We start from the raw sequence: 19,824 nt of genomic DNA, 5'->3' as shown, positions 1-19,824 counted from the left end.
AGATAATGTGATGCCTCTGGCTTTGTTGTTTTTGCTTAGGATTTCTAGAGCTATTTGGGCAATATTTTAGTTTCATATGAATTTTAAAATAGTTTTTTTTGTAGTTCTCTGAAGAATGTTATTTTTAGTTTGATAGCAATAACATTGAATCTGTAGATTTCTTTTGGCAGTGCGGCCATTTTAACAATATTATTCTTCCAAATCATTAGCATATAATGTTTTTCCATTTGTTGGTATTGTCTTTGATTTCTCTTGGAACTGTTTTGTAGTTTTTGTTATAGAGATCTTTCACATTTTGGTTTGATGTGTTCCTAGGTGTTTTATTCTTTTGTGCCTATTGTAATGGAGTTGCATTATTTACTTGGCTCTCAGCTTGGATGTTATTGTTGTATAGAAATGCTACTGATTTGTGTATATTTATTTTGTATTAGAAATTTGTACTGAAATAGTTTATCATTTCCAAGAGGCTTTTAGAAGAGTGTTTAGGGTTTTCTAGGTATAGAATCGTATTGTCTGTGACAAGAGATAATTTGACTTCTTTTTCTATTTGGATGTTTTTATACTTTCTCTTGCCTCATTGCTGTGGCCAGGACTTCCAGTACTATGTTGAAAAGGAGTGATGACACTGGGCATCCTTGTCTTATTGCAGTTTTCAAGAGAAATGATTCTAGTTTTTGCCCATTCATTATGATGTTGGCTGTTGGTTTGATATAGATTACTCTTTTTATTTTGAGGTATGATTCTTTGACACCTAGTTTCTTGAGGGTTTTTATCATGAAAGGATACTGGATTTTATTGAAAGCTTTTTCTGCATCCATTGAAATGATTATATGGCTTTTGTTTTTCATTCTGTTTTTGTTGTGAATCACATTTATTGATTTGTATATCTTAAACCAACCTTGCATCCCCGGAATGAAGTCCTGCTTGATTGTGGTGCATTAACGTTCTGTCATGCTGTTGGACTCAGTTTGCTAGTATTTTGTTGAGGATTTTTGTGTCTAGGTTTATCAGGGATATTGGCCTGTAGTTTTCTTTTTCCTTGTGACTTTGCCAGGTTTTGGTATTAGGGTAATGCTGGCTTTTTAGAATAAGTTAGAGAGATTTCCTTCCGCTTTGTTTTGGGAATACTTTCAGAGGAATGGGTACAAGTTCTTCTTTGACTGGTAGAATTTGACTGTGAATCCATCTGGTTCAGGGCTTTTTTTTTGGTTGGAAAGTTTTTTAAAATTACTGCTTCAATTTTGGAACTCAATATTGGCCTGTTCAGGGTTTCAGATCCTTCCCGATTCAATCCCAGGAGGTTGTGTGTTTCTAGGAATGTATTTATATCTTCTAGGTGTTTTAGTTTGTGTGCATAGAAGTGTTCATAATGGTTCCTGAGAATCTTTTGTATTTCTGTGGGGTCATTTGTAATGTTACCTTTGTCCTTTCTGATTGTGCTTATTTGAATCTTATGTCTTTTTATCTTTGTGAATCTAGATAGTGTATGTCTGTCAGCAGGTTTTATATTGTACCATGCAGATAAACCTACAAGCCCGTAGATGGCACTTACAGGTAAGAGCTGGCTGCACTCAACACAGCTAGGTATATACTTGATTCTCATTTACCGAGAGACTCTTTGATGAGGGCCCTGCTGTGTCACAATTTCAGTGGACTAGGCTGGGGCACCCAGCACTGGCCCACACAGACTAGTTCCAGGTCAACAAGCTGGCCCTGGTGGCAAGTCTCATTGTCCAGAAGAGACAGCTGCTATAGCAGCTCTCTTCCCTACCCAGGCTTATGGCAGGGCAGAGCACAATTCCAGTGCCTACTGCTGAGGCACTTTTCACAGTTTTGGCTGTGGAGACCCCCTACTTAACTCCAGAATAGAATTTCCAATCTCTGGCGAAGGACTACAATGCCTGCGTTGTTGTGCCACCAGGTTGCATGACTGACTTTTATGAACCCGGATTAAAAATCGCATCCTGCTCTTAGTCTTGGCTATGGGAAAATATCCGCAGCTTTTCCTGGTGTCTTTCCCTCACAGTGTCTTCAAGCCTCTTCCCATGTTAGCTCCAGGGGTTGGGAGAAAGAAAGCGCTGTCCATTGGCCTGAGTTTCTTGGATCCCCAGTGGAAAGATGAATCATAGTGGGAGGCTCTCTGCCTCTCTCATGTACTTTTATCACTTTTATTTTTTCTCACTTTTATCAGCTCTATGCCATCACAGGGCCTGTTTGCTGACATTCTTCTCCCAAGGATCTGGGATGTTCCTCACAATTCTGGTGAATCCTCATTTTCCTTCTTGAATTAAAGCTCACAGAGTTTATCTATATGAACTATGTTGTTATTTCCAAGTGGCTGAGGCATGCTCTAATACACCTTCTTGGGAAAACAAAACAAAAAGACAAAAAAAACTTAGCTATCTTTATTGCTCTTCCTCTGACACCTAGAACAAGTGTCAAGAAAAGTCTCAGCTCAATAAATAGTTGTTAAATGAGTGCTTGATTGAATAATTCTTAATTCTTAATCTTTCCCAACCAATACATCAGCAAATCTCATTAGTTATTTTAATAATGTCTCTTAGAGAGTAAATTTCCTCTGCATTTTTACAACTTATATCTTCCACTTGACCCTTGTTCTTTCAGACCTGGATTAAACAATAATTTCTTAACTACAATCTATTTTCAACCTATCTTGCATACTTCTCTTATACTAATTTTCCTCACTGATTTCCTTGTCTCATTTTATTGCTTATAACATACACATTATATTAGGGGACTCATGAATCCTGTTAACAATCCCTTTTGTAATGTGAATCTTGCAATTAAGCATTCCATTACAGAATATCTTATATGTCTGCAAAGTTTTACATGCCTATAGTTTCCCTTCTTATGTAGTATTTTTGCCTTCTCTTGTAGTCCCCAGAACACTCCTAGGCTCAGAATGAGTACTTAATAAATACTTGCTGCCCTGACACACAGACGGTTATCCATTTGTGTTTTTGTGAAAAAGCTAAACTCTTATTCAACAAAGTGATTGAAAGAAACCAGAAAGTAACTATGCAAGTAGTTAGGAAGAATATCGGTGAACGGAAATTTTAATCTTAAAAACTAGTGCTCTAAAGGGGCAGTACAAAGGAACTTTTTGGGAAGTAATTAAACTGTTCTCTATGGTAGTTACGTGACTCTATGCATTTGTTAAAATTCATAGAAATGTACAACAAAAAAAGTGAATTTCACAGTGTATAATTTAAAATAAAATATAAAAATATTTTTAATATAATGAAGGTTTTAACTGTTTTTTTTTTAATGCAGTATACTAAGCAACATCTTGTCTCCATGTTCTGGAGTTATGCACTTGCTTTTTCTTTCTTAAAAATAGTTTCAACTGGCCGGGTGCAGTGGCTCTCTCATGCCTGTAATCCCAGCACTTTGGGAGGCCGAGGTGGGCAGATCATGAGATCACGAGATCGAAACCAGCCTGGCTAACACGGTGAAACCTCGTCTCTACTAAAAATACAAAAAGTTAGCCGGGCATGGTGGCACGTGACTATAGTCCCAGCTACTCGGGAGGCTGAGGCAGGAGAATCGCTTGAACCCGGGAGACGGAGGTTGCAGGGTTGCAGTGAGCCGAGATCCGAGATCTTGCCACTGCCCTCCAGCCTGGGTGACAGAGTGAGACTCCATCTCAAAAAAAAAAAAAATAAAAAAAAAAATATATATATATATATGTGTGTGTGTGTGTGTGTATATATATATAGTCCCAACTATAATGGTAGGTGATTATTTCCCTTCCTAGTCTCCCGCATAATACTTTGGTATAACCCAAGTTTGGTGTTGTACTCATCCTCTTCTTTTTCCTTTTCCACATTTAAAAGAAATTATTAAGTATAGTTGAAATTATGCCTTCAACGATATACAGTAGCCTGATTTATATAAAGTTTACCAACTTCAATTATTTTTTTTCTCCTCAGAACAAACTTTCAAGGCCAAATTCTTGTTATTCATAAAGCACCCTAGGTGCAATAAAAATGCAGAATTTAGACCTTAGTTTAAGCTTTTCTTTTTCTCAGTAAATACTGTTCACAGTCATGAGCCATCTTTTCCTTCAATTGTACTAGTAGATAATAGGCACTAGGCAGTCATTGAATGTATCCAAATATACCTGGTCCCCCTGTTGGATGGAAAAGCTAGACAGCTTCATTTTGTGACCTGATACTCTGCTGAATAAGCAAAGATGATGGAAATTTCCTTTCCAGACCAGACCATTTTATGAAAATAACTTCTTAGCCAAGAAGCTATTGGGGTTGATGAGGCCCCTATTCTGCGCTAGGCTACATGGAAAGATTGCTACAATATATCAGACATTTTGATAGAAAAGAGCAAAATAATTGCAGCAGTTCTTTGAATGGAAAATTTTAACATTACAAATAAATTCCATCTGTGTCTGCACATGTAGTAGTTACAAGAAATTTTATAGCCTTAACTTTTGGTCAAACTGGCTACACAATGTTGGGGTAAGAAAGACTGGAATTTCCAGACCTTCATTAATCATACCTGCATGTAGGTGAACCCCAAAATTATATTGACCAGAAGTTGTGATAAGAATTGTACTCTGTTTAGCAGATGTGTGTTTATTTAGGAAATGAATGCATTCAGCAAAACCTCAAATAAAATATATTCATAAATACACCATCAGGTAGAGTTAAAACAATACTGCTTTAAGTTATACCATAGCTTCTAATCTTAAGTTTGTGATATTTATAAAAAGTCCTGCTGATTTTTAATGAAGACTGCATAATTAAAGAAACCTCCTAAGACTTTCCATAAGTCAAGGGACACCCAGCTCTCTACTGATTATCATAAACTAAATTGGCAATCTGGGACATTTTATGAAAATTACTTGTATTTGAATGGATTTTATGCAATACCATTGAAAATATGTTTTTGATTTCAATTCTATACTTGAAAAGAAATGAATGCTGGAAAATGTATTAGACAAAAATATTTATTAGAATAACTGCTTAAAATATGTTTTTAACTGTTAAAGTAATTTTATATTTTAATACTATAGTTTTCTGTTTATTATTTTAAAGCCACTCTTTTTTTTCCATTGGTTTGACTAGCTAGCTTCCCGTTTTCAATTTTTAGTATGAAAAATTTCCTGATTGTTTAACAAATTACTGTTATTCTTTTTTTTTTATTTAGGACGTAATTCTTTAATTTCCTCTTGTATAATATGGTGGTAAAGATCATGGGTTCTAAAGTTGAGCTGTTTAGTTTGAATCTCTGTTCCACCATTTTCTAGCTGTGTTCTCTTGGGCAAGAAAGTTAAACTGCTCTGAGAACTGCTTTCTCGTTAATTAAAATGAGACACAGTGCTTAGTGTCATGTCTGGCATATGATATAAGTATTTAAAATGTATAATTCTCACATATGTTTCACTGAAGTATGGCAAATTGAATTTTAATGTCCCACTAAACTTTAAACATTCTAAAACAAAAATAGTATTTTCTAATTTTTTTTGCTTTCTGAAAACCGAGGCTGTGGAACCAGAACTAACCTACAGGACTTCGGGGGTAGCTTCCACTGCTAGGATATTTCTTGGAAACATGAACTGAAGAATATAGAAAAAGTATTAATCATTTTTAAAATTGCTGCAGGACTGCAAGCGCCTACCATCATGCCCGGCTAATTTTTTTGTATTTTTAGTAGAGACAGGGTTTCACCGTGTTAGCCAGGATGGTCTCAATCTCCTGACCTTGTGATCCACCCGCCTCGGCCTCCCAGAGTGCTGGGATTACAGGCCTGTGAAGACCTCAGCAAACTAATGATCAAGGCTAAGGAAATGGTGGAGTTATCAAAATCAATTGCTAATAAAATTAAAGACAAACAAGGTGACATCACAGAAGATGAGACCATCAGGTTTAAATCCTACTTGCTGAGCATGGGAATAGCTAACCCAGTTACCAGAGAAACCTAGGGCTCAGGCACACAGTAACACATGCAATTGACCAAACAGCTGGCTGGAATATTGCAGGTGCCTTTAGAGGAACGAGGGGGAATAATGTCACTCACGGAGGTGTACTGCTTAGTAAACCGAGCTCGAGGAATGGAATTACTCTCACCAGAAGATTTAGTGAATGCGTGCAAGATGCTGGAAGCACTGAAATTACCTCTCAGGCTCCGTGTGTTTGACAGTGGCGTCATGGTAATTGAGCTTCAGTCTCACAAGGAAGAGGAAATGGTGGCCTAGGCCCTGGAGACAGTTTCAGAAAAGGGATCCCTAACATCGGAAGAGTTTGGTAAGCTTGTGGGCATGTCTGTCCTTCTAGCCAAAGAAAGGTTGCTGCTTGCACAGAAGATGGGCCATCTTTGCCGTGATGACTCAGTGGAAGGCCTGCGTTGTTACCCAAGTTTATTTATGACACAGAGCTAAGGGTTTTGTGTTTAAAATCCTTTTTGTCCATATGCTTGCGTCGTGTAGAGGTTGTATGACATTGAGCTAAGAGATAAACCCCGATCAACTGAGAATTTATTAGAACTTCAAAAAAACAATTACTACATAGCAGCAGTCTTTTTAAATTATTTCTTAATGCTTCCACTTGTTTTCACATCAAGAAAAATTGAATTATTTATATGGAATTCTACATATTCTGGAAGGCTGGGAATATTTAGTGCTTTTTTCCTGTTCCCCTAAAAAGATAGTCACTTAGGTGTTGGTCTGTTTCAAATCTAATGTTAAAAAGTTGCAGTATTCTATGATGAAGAATCGTTAACAAATATTTATCATGTAGATATTTTAAAATATCCATAAATATTTACAGAAACTGCATCTATACCAACAAACAAAGAAACATTCCTGAGATGTTACCTGAGATATACCTGAAACATACTTGAGATGTACAGAAGCACAGAGATGATTAGTACCCTTTTCAAATTTTAGAGAGGTTATAATGGGCAGAATCCAATACCTGTTTGCTGTCAGTTATACCTGTTTGTCAGTTAGTCCGACGCTCAGGTAAATTAGATATATTTTAATAAGTTATCTATTGTTGGATCACTAAGTGATATTTTAGAATAAAGCATCTCAGATACTTTAGCATAAATCACCTAAGATACTTTAGAATAAATCCTTCCACTTGTGCATATGCATGCATCATTTTAATGGCGAAAATGTATCTTACTCTCTCACCATGGAAACTGGCTTATAACTGAACTTCGCTTTTCAGTAAAGATGGTATTCAGTTTTTTGGCATCCCTGGGCCGCACTGGAAAAAGAATTGTCTTAGGTCATACATAAAATACACTAACCCTAATGATAGCTGATGAGCTAAAAAAAATTCCAAAACGTCTCATAATGTTTTGAAAAAGTTTATGAATTTATGTTGGGCCACATTCAAAGACATCCTGGGTCACATGTGACCTGCGGGTCCCAGGTTGGACTAGCTTGTTTTAATATATGGCCTCCCACTGGATCTTCAACAGGTTTTAGCCACATTTTCAGTAAGCAGTTCAGCATTTTTAAAAATCAGTGGGTAAAATGAGTATTTGAATTTCTACAATTTTATTTCCTTTAAGTTATACTTACTACTAATATTGATAAAATTAAAACAAAACAAGAGAAAAAAGCAGTTCTGCTTACACAACACTTGAGTAATAACACCAGACATTAAAGTTCTTTTTTCATGCACTTTACTTTCAATAAGGATGCTGACATGTTACTTTCTTTTTTCAACTTGAATACTTTTAGATTTATGCCAATAAGTGATTCTGTGAATCAGGATCAAAATGCTTAAGGCAAAAGCATGTTCATAGAGTGAATAAATGCTTTGCAGCTGGTATATACTTTAAAATGAGGCCATGGTTTACTTTTTGTCTTTTGATAAATATATGGAGATTTGCTTTTGGAGTGAAAATAGGTAAAGATGTAATGTGGATCACGATAATTGATTTCACAAATAAATAACTCACTTAACAAGAGAGTGATGAAGGAATTGTATTATCATCCCTGGAGATAGAAGAGTTTAGTCTGGCTTGATGGAATATTTTTATTTTTTGTTTGTTTTGTTGGGTTTTTTTTTTTGTTTTTTGTTTTTTGTTTTTTGTTTTTTTTTTGAGACAAGCTTGCTCTGTTACCTGGGTTGTTACCCAGTGGCGTGGTCATGGATCACTGCAGCCTCAATTTCCTGGCCTCAAGCAAACCTCTCACCTTGGCCTCTCAAAGTGCTGGAATTACAAGCATGAGCCACTTTGCCTGGCAGTTGATGGATTCTTCAAGCATCCATGACTCCTATTTTTAATTGAATTGTTATACAACTTAACACCCACCATTTTCTGTTCAACCAGGTGGTGAAATTACAGTCTTTAATCACCCAACATAACATTTGATGTTCAGATGACCTTCCTTTTCAAAAATCTGGACACTTTATAATAGTCAAAATAAGTTGTAAATGGTAGATGTTGGCATACGATTTTTTACTGGTCTCTTGCTTTTTCATACATCTTGTGAGCAGTGGCACTGACCGCTTTTGTTCTGTATTATCTTTTCAAAGATGCAAATATCCTTGAAAGATATAGTGTCACCCTTCAGAGCAAAGGGTAAATTTGCTTACTGCCCAGTATAAAGGATTCAGATTGTGTATCCTTTCCCTCTGTATCATCATGTAGAAATTGAGAATCAGTAAGCAGGTAAAAGAAAATGCTGATACTCTGATTACTGCTGTTTCTGTGGCCCAGGGGTCTCATGTTATCTGCCAGCATCCTTAAAACTATGGCAGGCTTACAAGTTAGTTTACAAGTAGGGTGAAATCTCAGACTCCACCATTCTTGACAGTAGTTCTTATTTCTGGACATACTCTTGTTCTTGATAGTCATAGTTCAAATAACTATGCTAACAATTAATTGCACAGAAATTCAGTAATGAGCCCATAGAATTATATGATCCAAGCCCCTTTTATTTTAGCACCCTTTGTTTACTAGTTGATTAACTTCTTGGATCATTTGATTCTGGTCTTATTTAACTAATTAGGTAATGTATGGCAGTTGTTCTCAGCTGGGAAGTTTGGAACATTCTTTTTTGGCTTGTGTCTGAGAGTACGTTCATAGTGCTTTCTGGTATGTTCATCTGGGGCACACTGCTGTGGCTTCAGACTAGTTGTTCTTCCTATGGCAAATAAATTTGTTTTGGTGGGTAAACAATTATCTAAGTTGCTAGGCTCCCTTGAAAAGAAGGTGTTTAATTTCCTTTGTAATGAAATCTTATCACTTTACCAACTGTAGAGGAAAAAGCCCAATGTTACAGCTAACATAGTCTGAAAAGGTAGTATTTGCTTTTGTTGTGTTTGTTTTCTTTAGTCATGGGGAGCCCTTGAGGCATGATGATTACCATATGGACCCACCATCAGTGACAGATGTTTAACAGTTATTTTCCCAGAACAGCCTAGAGAGAGTGACCAGGGAAATGCAGTATTTTTGTGTGTGAAAGTAACTTGATCAAGACTTATCTACCTACTAAGTCTGTGCAGCCTTGAAGAGGCATTGATATAAACAGATTTTAGATTGTTAAGCAACATTTATTAATATGCATTGCTTTGTGGAGATTCTTACAACTTCTTTATTATTTATTTATTTATTTATTTATTTATTTATTTATTTATTTTGAGATGGAGTCTCGCTCTGTCACCAGGCTGGAGTGCAGTGGCACGATCTCGGCTCACTGCAACCTCTGCTTCCCAGATTCAAGCGATTCTCCTGCCTCAGCCTCCCCAGTAGCTGGGACTACAGGTGTGCGCCACCACACCTGGCTAATTTTTGTATTTTTAGTAGAGATGGGGTTTCATCATGTTGGCCAGAATGGTCTTGATCTCCTGACCTCGTGATCTGCCTGCCTCAGCCTCCTAAAGTGCTGGAATTACAGGCGTGAGCCACTGCGCCCCGCCACAAATTCTTTTAAAAAACAAAATTGCAATCATCTTATGTTTGTGAGAGGCCATTTAAACTCTTTTACCCTGAATAGACTGTAACTAAAGGTTAGTTTTGAAATGGGTGGCTATGTTTAATTTTTCAGTGTGTAAAAAATAAAGGCATGCCTATTTGTCTCATTATATGAAGTTAATAAAGCATGCTATTTAGTTAGACAAGGGTTTCATTGTTTTGAAAGCTGATCTTGTGATCTAAAATTCTGACAGAATTTTCTGTGGAAATTACCCAGTTATATAATGTGTACAAAGATTTGGTATCTTCTGCTATTAGACATTTAATAGAATAATAATTATTAAGGGTATATAAAACAAATTTATATAAGTTGAATTGGGGCATTGTGTGCCATTTCAGTGAACTTGATCAATATGCCAAAGGATTATGATTCTTTCCTGGATTTGATGGCTTGCTTCACAGTGAGTGTTAGGTTGAGATTCTGTCAGAGTGATGCCATTAGCAATAGGTCAGTGCTCTTTGAATAATTTTCTGTTTTGCTCCCCTTCTTTCACTTTATTTATAGTTCAGTTATTTATGGTTGCCACTGTAATAACACTTTTGAGTTTAAAAAAGCCATTGCCTTAAAATATTTTTGTTGTATTGAGAGAAAATTTGGTTCTAGCAAAGAGACATTTTACTGGGATGAAAATACAGCAAGGCATTTGTAAAAATAGCTTTTTTTTTCCCATTGGAAAAATAAAAAGAAGTGGAGAAATACATTTATTTCAACCTAGAATCATTAGGAGTTGCATTTCTGAGAATTTTCATGTGTGTTTCTCTGGGTATTATTGGCCTTCTTCATAGAATGATTTGAGGGACGTTCAGAGATTATGTCAATAACTTCCTTACTCCTCATTATTTCACAATGATTTTGGTTTTCCCGTTTTTTCAGAAACAAATGTTTGTGGATTTTCACAGTGAACACTAGCTAAGTACTTGAGTAGATTTTGAGTGTAGGGATTGAGGTTCAGATTTATTTCACTTTAGAACATTTTCTGCTGCTTCAGATTTATCTATTCATTGGGAGAGATAATGCTTTTGCATTTGAAACAATTTAATAGGTGCCAAATACTGCAGTCAATCTAAGAAAATAGCAATTTTACAATTTGGCAGGATGTTCTTTGATGGGAATTGACTTAGAGCTCAAGAAATATATTGCTCGACAGTATTTAACTGCCAGTCAACTTTCTTATTAGATTCTCTTACTTTAGAAGCTCCTTTTTAATGGATCATTATCAAGATATAATTTCTTACTTTGGTCAGCTGTTTTTCTGAGCACAACACTTTTGGAGTTTTGCTGTAATTCAATAAATTGTTATGCCTTCTTAAGTTTCTCAGGGAGAAATTTACAGTCTCCCAGTGATCCTTTAAACATTTACTGGGCATACAAAGCAGCCTATCTTGTTTCTCAGAGCCCCATGATGTGAGTGAGGAAAGTCATTAGGCTTCATTAATGCTCAGGCATCAGCCCAGCATATCGTAAACTACTTGGCTGACAGTGCTACCTAGCAACTATATTGCTTTCTTTAAACACTTTATCTGCCTTATTTGTTGTTTCTATTGATAGTGACAGCAACTTAAGACACATTTTATTGAATTGTGCAGATACAGTTTTCTTACGTTTGATCCCAAAGTCCAGTTCTTCATTTACATACCTTCACTATTATACTGCCCTAGAAAGACTTTCCTATATTATGGTTGATGCACTATTCTGTCGTTCATTAGTTTTAATAGCTTGAGGGGAGGGATTTTCTCTCAACTCTATATATCTCTAGTTCGTTATGTATATTTAAAATACTAGCTACCAATCCTTGAGCACTTATTATCATTTATTTATTTATTTATTCTCTGCATATTTATAGAATACCTGCTATGGGTCAGATACGACAGCAGGCGCTAGATAACATGATGAGCCATGAGAGAACTTATAATTAGCAATCTAGCTTATTTTTTGACAGGAAGTGCAATAGGCATATTGCATCTGTTATATATAATTTTCTGTGCAACAATTCTAAGAGATGGGTATTATGACTCTCAACTGATGGATGAAGAATTTGAGACTCAGAGAGGTTAATCAACTTGCTCAGTCACACAGATAAATGGAGGATCTGAGATTAAAATGCAAGTCAGTCAGGTTCTGTATTAGTTTTCTATGCTGTGTAACAAATACTAAGTACTTAGTGGCTTGAAACAGCACACACTTATTACATCACAGTGCCTATGGGTCAGGAGTCCTGGCACAGCTCAGCTAAGTTCTCTGAAAAACTACAATCAAGATGTCAGCGAGGACTGACTTCTTATCTGATGGCTCCACTATGGCAGAATCAATTTTCAAGCTCATGTGAATGTTGGCAAAATTCATTTCTTTGAGGCTATAGTGCTCGTGGCATTTTGCTTCTTCATAGCCACCAAAGAAAGACCCTAGTGTGAGTCTTCTAGAAAAAGTCTTTTATAACATAACATCATCATTAGAATGACATCCTATCACCTTTGCCAAATTCTATTGGTTGGAAGCAAATAGCAGATCCTACCCACACTCAAGGGGAGGGAAGCATACAAGGGAGTGAATACCAGGAGGCAGGAACATGGTGGGGCCACACTGGAGTGGGTCACAGATTCCACAATCTACAGTCGTTCCACTATACCATGCTGCATCTAGTAAGAGCTCAATACCTATGAATTGATTTTTTAAAATTTTGTAAAGCTATATAACACTATTAGAAAAGTTTGGGGGTAAAATCCCCATAATCTCATGATCCCAGCACAGTTCGATGAGTCTCCTGAGCAAGGTGCTAGGTACTTATGCCTGCTGTCTCTAAGCCATCATAATGATGGTGTTTGACTTCCTGTTAGTCTTTAAAAAATATGCACAGTTCTCCTTTTTACTGCTGAAATCAGAGCAAATACATTATTCTCCAGAATTCCTTTCTCACTTTTGATATTAACATTTTTTCTTGTTGCTGCAAAATTATATAGCTGTCACTTTCAGCGTGCTCACAACATTCTTTCAACTGTCCATGCCATCAAACATTTATTTTATCTCCAAATGATGGGATATGCAGGCAACTTTCAATCTTCCACTACTGAAAACAAATGAATGAACAAAAACAACAGAACACAGTGCATAACTACTTTCAGACTCAGAATTCTGCCGTCTTTTGTATTATTTACTTAAACTAGGAATCCAGAAGTGAAATTACTGGATCAAATAACATGAACATTTCCATGACTCGAGGTGCATGCTATCAAAATACTTCTGATTTTATTGGACTGACTTAATTAACAGCCTTCAAAATTGCCAAGGCATATGATAGTGCTATTAGGAACTCTTTGATTACTGGGAAGACAGTATCTTTACCTGTCCTAAATCCAAGTGTTTTGGTTGAGAGAAGTGGGGAGAATTATCTTTTCTTCATGGCCATGGGCCATTTCTAAGGGTCTTATTCTACCCTGGAGTTCAAGTGGAAGACATGGATACCCTCAGAATACTGCCTTACCCTTCATATCAAATGATGTCATGTCTATGGATGTTTTTCCTGGTCACAGTGTAGGACAGTGCCTTTCCTACAATGGATCAGAGGCTATTCTCACAGGACATTTGGGAAATCTGTATTTCCTTGTGTACAGGGACAGATTAGACTAATTTATTTATTCAGATGCAGTACTCTGCTATTGTATGTATCCACTTTAGCAGCACATATTACAGTAGGGTTTTCTGCAGTAGAAAAGTAAAAGAAGAAAAAAAGCTAATGTTACACACAGTAGACTGGATCATAGTTGTCATCCAGTTAACACTAACAAGAACAGATTAATTGATTATTACTTTTCTTGTGATTCAAGAACTGATAGTTTGGAGTTTGGAGTTACAGTCTTTTTTTTTTTAAAGTATCTGTTGTGAGCTGGAGAATTTAGCTACCAAATTTGGTTTGCATATGCCTGCCCTGTGACCTCACATCAGCCTGTTTGAAGGTTTGTGTATTTGTGCTTATCCTTATATGGGAAGGCTGCCTGGAGAATCTGTCTGACCAAAATTAGAAGCACTGTAGCATTTGTCCGAAGTGTGGTTTTAGGATGTGGATTGTCTTTGTTGCATAGAGAAGGTGGTGAGTTGGAGAACATCTTATGGACTATAAAATAATCATCGTTTCATAGCTCTTAATGGTCCTTATAACTAGTCAGATTCCCTTGATTCTCTAGATTCTTGAACTTGTCCCTTGACAAAGTTCCCCTAGAGAGAATTGAAATCTACATAGAAACTCACTGTACCAGATTGATAGTGGTAGTGATAAGGGCAGGGAAGTGGAGGCTGGAATGAACTGGTTTGTTTGCTTTCAAAATCTTAGTGTAACTCTAGGCAGAAATTTTTGAAATGGAAGGTCAACATATATTAGGCTAGCACTTGTCACAAATATTTAGTGTTGGTACTTGCTTTTGACAGTGTGATTTGTTTCAAGGAAGGCTTTTGCTTTAAGGGCACCTACTCCCAAAGCCCCCAGAACAACCTAAAGTACCTATTCCTCTATTCCCTTTTACTACTGATTTTCTGTAGCCACCTATGGTCACAAGCCACTGACACTGTTGTGGAAACACGTTGTGGAAGCACTGTTGTGCAATGTTCTTAACGTCACACTTTATTTGACTAAATACATGAAAACAATTTCAAATGGAGATAGGACTTTCTTTTGGTCAAGTCATTGTAATTCATATGAATCATTGCTTCTTCCCAGAAACTTTTTCTTACAGAATCTTAAAGATCCAGGAGGCTTTTATTGCTGCTGGCATGTTTCTTTGTTTCATTATCACATGATCTCAGACTGGGAAAGGACAAAATGATTACCTAAAAAAATCTATAGTGTATAAAACCTTCAAAATACTCAAAATAGCCAACAGGGATTCTTGATTTTTCTTAGGCCAAACTTTAGAATTAAGCGTGATATAAACGTATTATGAGTCATATCTGCACTCAGGTAGGCTTCATTAAGTTGGCAGACAGTCTAATTAGCATGAGACAACATACATTGTAGTGCGTGATTTTGTTATTCGTAGGCTTGGTGTTCAAATGGTGCTTTTTAGTCTGACAGAGCATGCGTAACTGTGTAACTTGGAACATGTTCTTTAATCCATCTGAGCATTTGTCTCTTTGTCTATGAATTTGGAATGAAAATAATAACAGCTGTCTCATAAGATTATTGTTAGAATTAAACAAAATAAGCATGTAAAGAGCTTAGCACAGTGCCTGGCCCATAGGAAGCACTTAATAAATAATAATTATTGTATTATACTTTACAATACAATTGTATCTGCAATGCAGAGAGAGACTTAATACATATAGAATTCCATAACCCATTGCTAGCACATTCTAAAGTGGGGTCTGTGTCTCACTGTTTCTTCTTATGAGCCCAGCCCTAATATAACCACTTACCTGTAGCAGAAAGAGGCCAAACTTTGATTAAGGGCTTGTTAGATTCCATCATTTAAATTATCTACTAGTATGGAACATATGACCTTATAATTGTAATTAAAGTTCCCTCAGACCATAACTACTATCTTTATTTTATTTTTACTTCTATTGGGGTAAGAACAGTGGCCATTAGGCTCAATGTGTACTCGGACTCTAATCTTGATTGAACTATAGCTCCTAACATTGTTAGACAGGAGTCGAACACTGATCCTTCCCTAGAAGCAGAAGATCTTAGAGTTGAAATTGGGTATTCCATTGATTTTGTTTATAATGATGTAGAGATTGATTAAATTGTGTACATACTCATTTGGATAAAAAAGGAAGCAAAATCACAGTCCAGTAAGTAGAAGTTAGATTTAAATTATTTAGCAAGAACACATCAAAAGTGATATTCTTTGTAAAAGATTGTCGACCTTCTATAAAACTCAAGAATAAAGCCATATAAAATATCATGAGGCTAGACAGTGAAACATAGTGGAACAAACTTAAGATTTAGAGTTAGGGATAGCTAAGTTTGAATTCCAGTCCTGACACCCAGTTGCTTTGTGACTGTGGATAAATTTACTTAACCGGTTTTTTGGTTTTTTTTTTGTTTGTTTGTTTGTTTGTTTTGAGACGGAGTCTCGCTCTGTAGCCCAGGCTGGAGTGCAGTGGCCGGATCTCAGCTCACTGCAAGCTCCGCCTCCCGGGTTTACGCCATTCTCCTGCCTCAGCCTCCCGAGTAGCTGGGACTACAGGCGCCCGCCACCTCGCCCGGCTAGTTTTTTGTATTTTTTAGCAGAGATGGGGTTTCACGGTGTTAGCCAGGATGGTCTTGATCTCCTGACCTCGTGATCCGCCCGTCTCGGCCTCCCAAAGTGCTGGGATTACAGGCTTGAGCCACCGCGCCCGGCCTTACTTAACCTGTTTGAATCTCAGTATTCTAGTCTGCAAAATGGAGATAATAATATCTACCTTGCTGGGCTACTATAACTATTCAATGAAATAATATATGCAAAGTGCCCACTATAGCTATTATCACTTAATTGACCTTCTACAAATGGTAGCTCTTACTAATATGAATTATAAGAAGACAGTATCTGTCTTCCAGTCTTTTCAGAACACAGCCTCAAATTGAAATCCTCCTGAATTTGGAAATAATTACAGAGCACCTTCTGATAGCCTGAAGTGTCTCTCTATGGTGGAGAAGCCCGTAACATATGTGTGGCCAGAGCCCTAAATCTTGTAAAAATGTTGTGCTTTAACCTTTTTGTGTTTTGGTAAAGCAGATGCTATCTCTTTATCATAGGATATGCTAGAAGGATACTCTGTAGGGCTCTGGGCATTTTTGAGGACTCCTACTTCTGATCAGCTTTGTTCTAGGATTTGGAGAATAAGGAAGTTCTTTGCTAGTTGCGAATGGATAAGAATCTGTGTGCAAACAGTAACTATGAACAATGTCTCCCTGTATTCAAATCCTAGGTAAAAAGAATGCATGTAGTCATATTGTACATTCCACAGGCATTAGTACTTAAAGGGTGGGAGGAATATCTGGCATCAAAAAAGTGGCTAAAAGCATAAGTAAACCCCACTAATTAATGGAGTTTTCTCCAATCAATTTTGGAGAACCCATCAATTTAATTTGGTACATGAGATGTTTAATCCAGGAAATTTATTTTGAATAAGTATTTCCAAAGAAGAATCGAACCATGAAAAATCCTGCCCAGTCAACCCCAAAGACTGATGTTTATTACTTTTTAATAAACGGTCATGGGTTGCTGATTACAGCCACCTTACTTTTCTCAAACTTCCCAGACACTCTAGAAAGTATGGTCAGACTCCCATGATGCAGTAGGAGCTTTTATAAAAGCACCTTCACTACTTGAGTGTGGGCTGGATTTATTGACTTTGTTCTAAATATACAGTGAGGAAAAGGGATAAACAGTGCAGCACTCTGGCAGACACTACTATAACCAGTTAATCAAGGTTAATATCACCATCAATAAGTCAATTGCTATAATATGCCCTATGACATGATGTGATGAGAAAGGCATTTCTTCTTTGTGGTATTTGTCCCAAATATCCATAACCCCAGTATAATTACTGGAAAAATATAAGACAAACTTGACCTCAGGGACATTCTACGAAATACTTAACCAGGGCCCCTCAAAACTGTCAAGGTCACAGGAAATAAGAAAAGTCTGAGAAACTCTTACAGCCCAGAGGAGACTAAGGAGACATGGCAAATAAGTGTACTGACACAGCCTGGAAAGGAACAGAAAAAGAACATTATTAGAAAAACTGATGAAATCCAAATAGGCTGGAGTTCAGTTAGTAGTATCATACCAATGTTGGCTTCTTAGTTGTGATAAATGTGCCACTATGAGGTAAGATGTTAACAACAGCAGAAACTGGGTTAGTGATATATGGAGACTTTTTATTAGAGTTGTAACTTTTCTGTAAATGTAAATTGCATTCCAAAATTAAAGTTTATTATAATTAAAATCTGAAAACATTTTGGTGGTGCTGAATTTGAAATAAAATTGTGAGATCAATCAGTATTAGTATCTACTTTGTGTCCAGCCCTGTGGTGAGCACTATATGGGGAGATAACAGCAAAAGGCATAGTCCCTACTTCCAGATAGTTTATCAACTAACGGAAGAGATGTGACTTTGACACGAAATGATTGGCAAACATTGGTACTCTTTGATTAAGCTCCAAACTGGGTGGTAAAAACTGCAGGAGGTCTGATGGAGCAGCCACAGAGGACTTCACGGAGTAGATCTGGAAGAATCTACTCCGTGATTCTCAGTGGATACTCAGTGGAGAGAGGGGAGACTTGCAGATGAAGGGAACAAAGTGAGAAAAAGCACTGGAGTGTTGGGCATGACATGTTCGGAGGAGAATAAAGGCAGCCTGATCTGATCTGGGAGACAGGGGGCTGCATACGTTTACAGAGGCAGATGAAGCAGGGCCTCATTATGCAGGGAGTTGAAAGTTAAACAGTCAGCCGGGCGCGGTGGCTCAAGCCTGTAATTCCAGCACTTTGGGAGGCTGAGACGGGCGGATCACGAGGTCAGGAGATCTAGACCATCCTGGCTAACACGGTGAAAACCCGTCTCTACTAAAAATACAAAAAACTAGCCGGGCGTGGTGGCGGCGCCTGTAGCCCCAGCTACTCGGAGGCTGAGGCAGGAGAATGGCGGGAACCCGGGAGGCGGAGCTTGCAGTGAGCTGAGATCCGGCCACTGCACTCCAGCCTGGGCGACAGAGCCAGACTCCGTCTCAAAAAAAAAAAAAAAAAAGAAAGTTACACAGTCAGAGAGGGTAGGGGTTGGAACCGGCCACAGGGAACCTCAGTAGCAGTTGGATAACTGTATGTGTCTCAATTATTAGAATTTCAGCCTTTGGCCAAATTTATGACTGTCATATATTAATCAGCTAACAACTGTCTTGGCATGTACATTTGATAAGACTATGTGGGGACGATGTTCACCTGCAAGAGGTGAAAGTACAGCCATGCCCACTTTCTGGATTAAAAAGGCTTTTCCTTAACTAAATGAAATATCACTTCTGAATAATCTCATGTATCCAGACCTTTCTTGTCTGGAACTTTTCTCTGTCCATGCTGTTTTCCAGAGTCAGAAGGAACTTTAGTCCCTTTATTGTTACTGACTCAGTCAAAGCTTGTTTCTGCTTTCAAAAGGAATACATTGTAATTAGATCATTTTGCTCTTTAAAAAGTTCCTTGGGCAGTTTTTTCTTTTTTCTTTTTTTCAAAGTGATGGGTGCAGTGTTTAATAAGAAAAATAAAAAGAACAGAAGGGGTCTGATGCTTTTGCACTTTTTTTTTTTTTTTGTAAATTTGAAGTACAGAAATTATATCTTCCACACTAACTTTGCTCACTCAAAACTGTTAGGTAACTGAACTCTTGACAAATGGAGGCATGTGCTGCATTGTTCTCGGTGTGGTCCGGAAACCAGAGGCCTTGTGGTGTTCTACTCGGTTCTCCTGTGTGCATGCTGCTTGTGTTCATGCAAGCCCACATAATAGGGGGTTAGGACTTTGTTGAAGTCAGTTTAGGCTGGTCAAGAGAAAGGAGATTATAATAACTAGGAATTGGTGTTCACTCATAAGGGATATTTAGGACAGAATATAAGATGTCTCAACCTTCGGTGTTTTACTTAGTTACATACTTTAGAAGGAACTCGCTCATATGTCAGTCTCCAGCTGAATTTGGAGTATATCTAGTATATCCCCCCATGGAAGTAGTGTACTGTAAGTAATGAAAAACAAAACAGCAAAACAAAACAAAACAAAAACAAGGCTTTGTAGTCAGCTAAATTTAGACATGTAATTTGATTTAAAGACCATTAATAGCTCTGTCTTACTGAGCAGGCTTCTTAACATCTCTGAGCCTCTGTT

The 19,824-nt window shown here is 37.3% G+C and overlaps 1 protein-coding gene and 1 pseudogene across 1 annotated transcript in view; both read left to right on the top strand.

Moving 5' to 3' along the window:
• The window catches only part of LOC140710844 (vacuolar protein-sorting-associated protein 36 pseudogene), a 28,584-nt pseudogene extending 18,992 nt beyond the window's left edge, over positions 1-9,592 (top strand).
• SH3BGRL (SH3 domain binding glutamate rich protein like) overlaps positions 1-19,824 on the top strand; it is a 101,984-nt gene that overhangs the window by 58,769 nt on the left and 23,391 nt on the right. The gene's annotated exons all lie outside the window — the stretch shown is intronic.

This window comes from Chlorocebus sabaeus, chromosome X (assembly GCF_047675955.1).
Source record: "Chlorocebus sabaeus isolate Y175 chromosome X, mChlSab1.0.hap1, whole genome shotgun sequence".
Classification (NCBI taxonomy): domain Eukaryota; kingdom Metazoa; phylum Chordata; class Mammalia; order Primates; family Cercopithecidae; genus Chlorocebus; species Chlorocebus sabaeus.
This window is presented reverse-complemented; position numbering and strand designations above follow the sequence as displayed.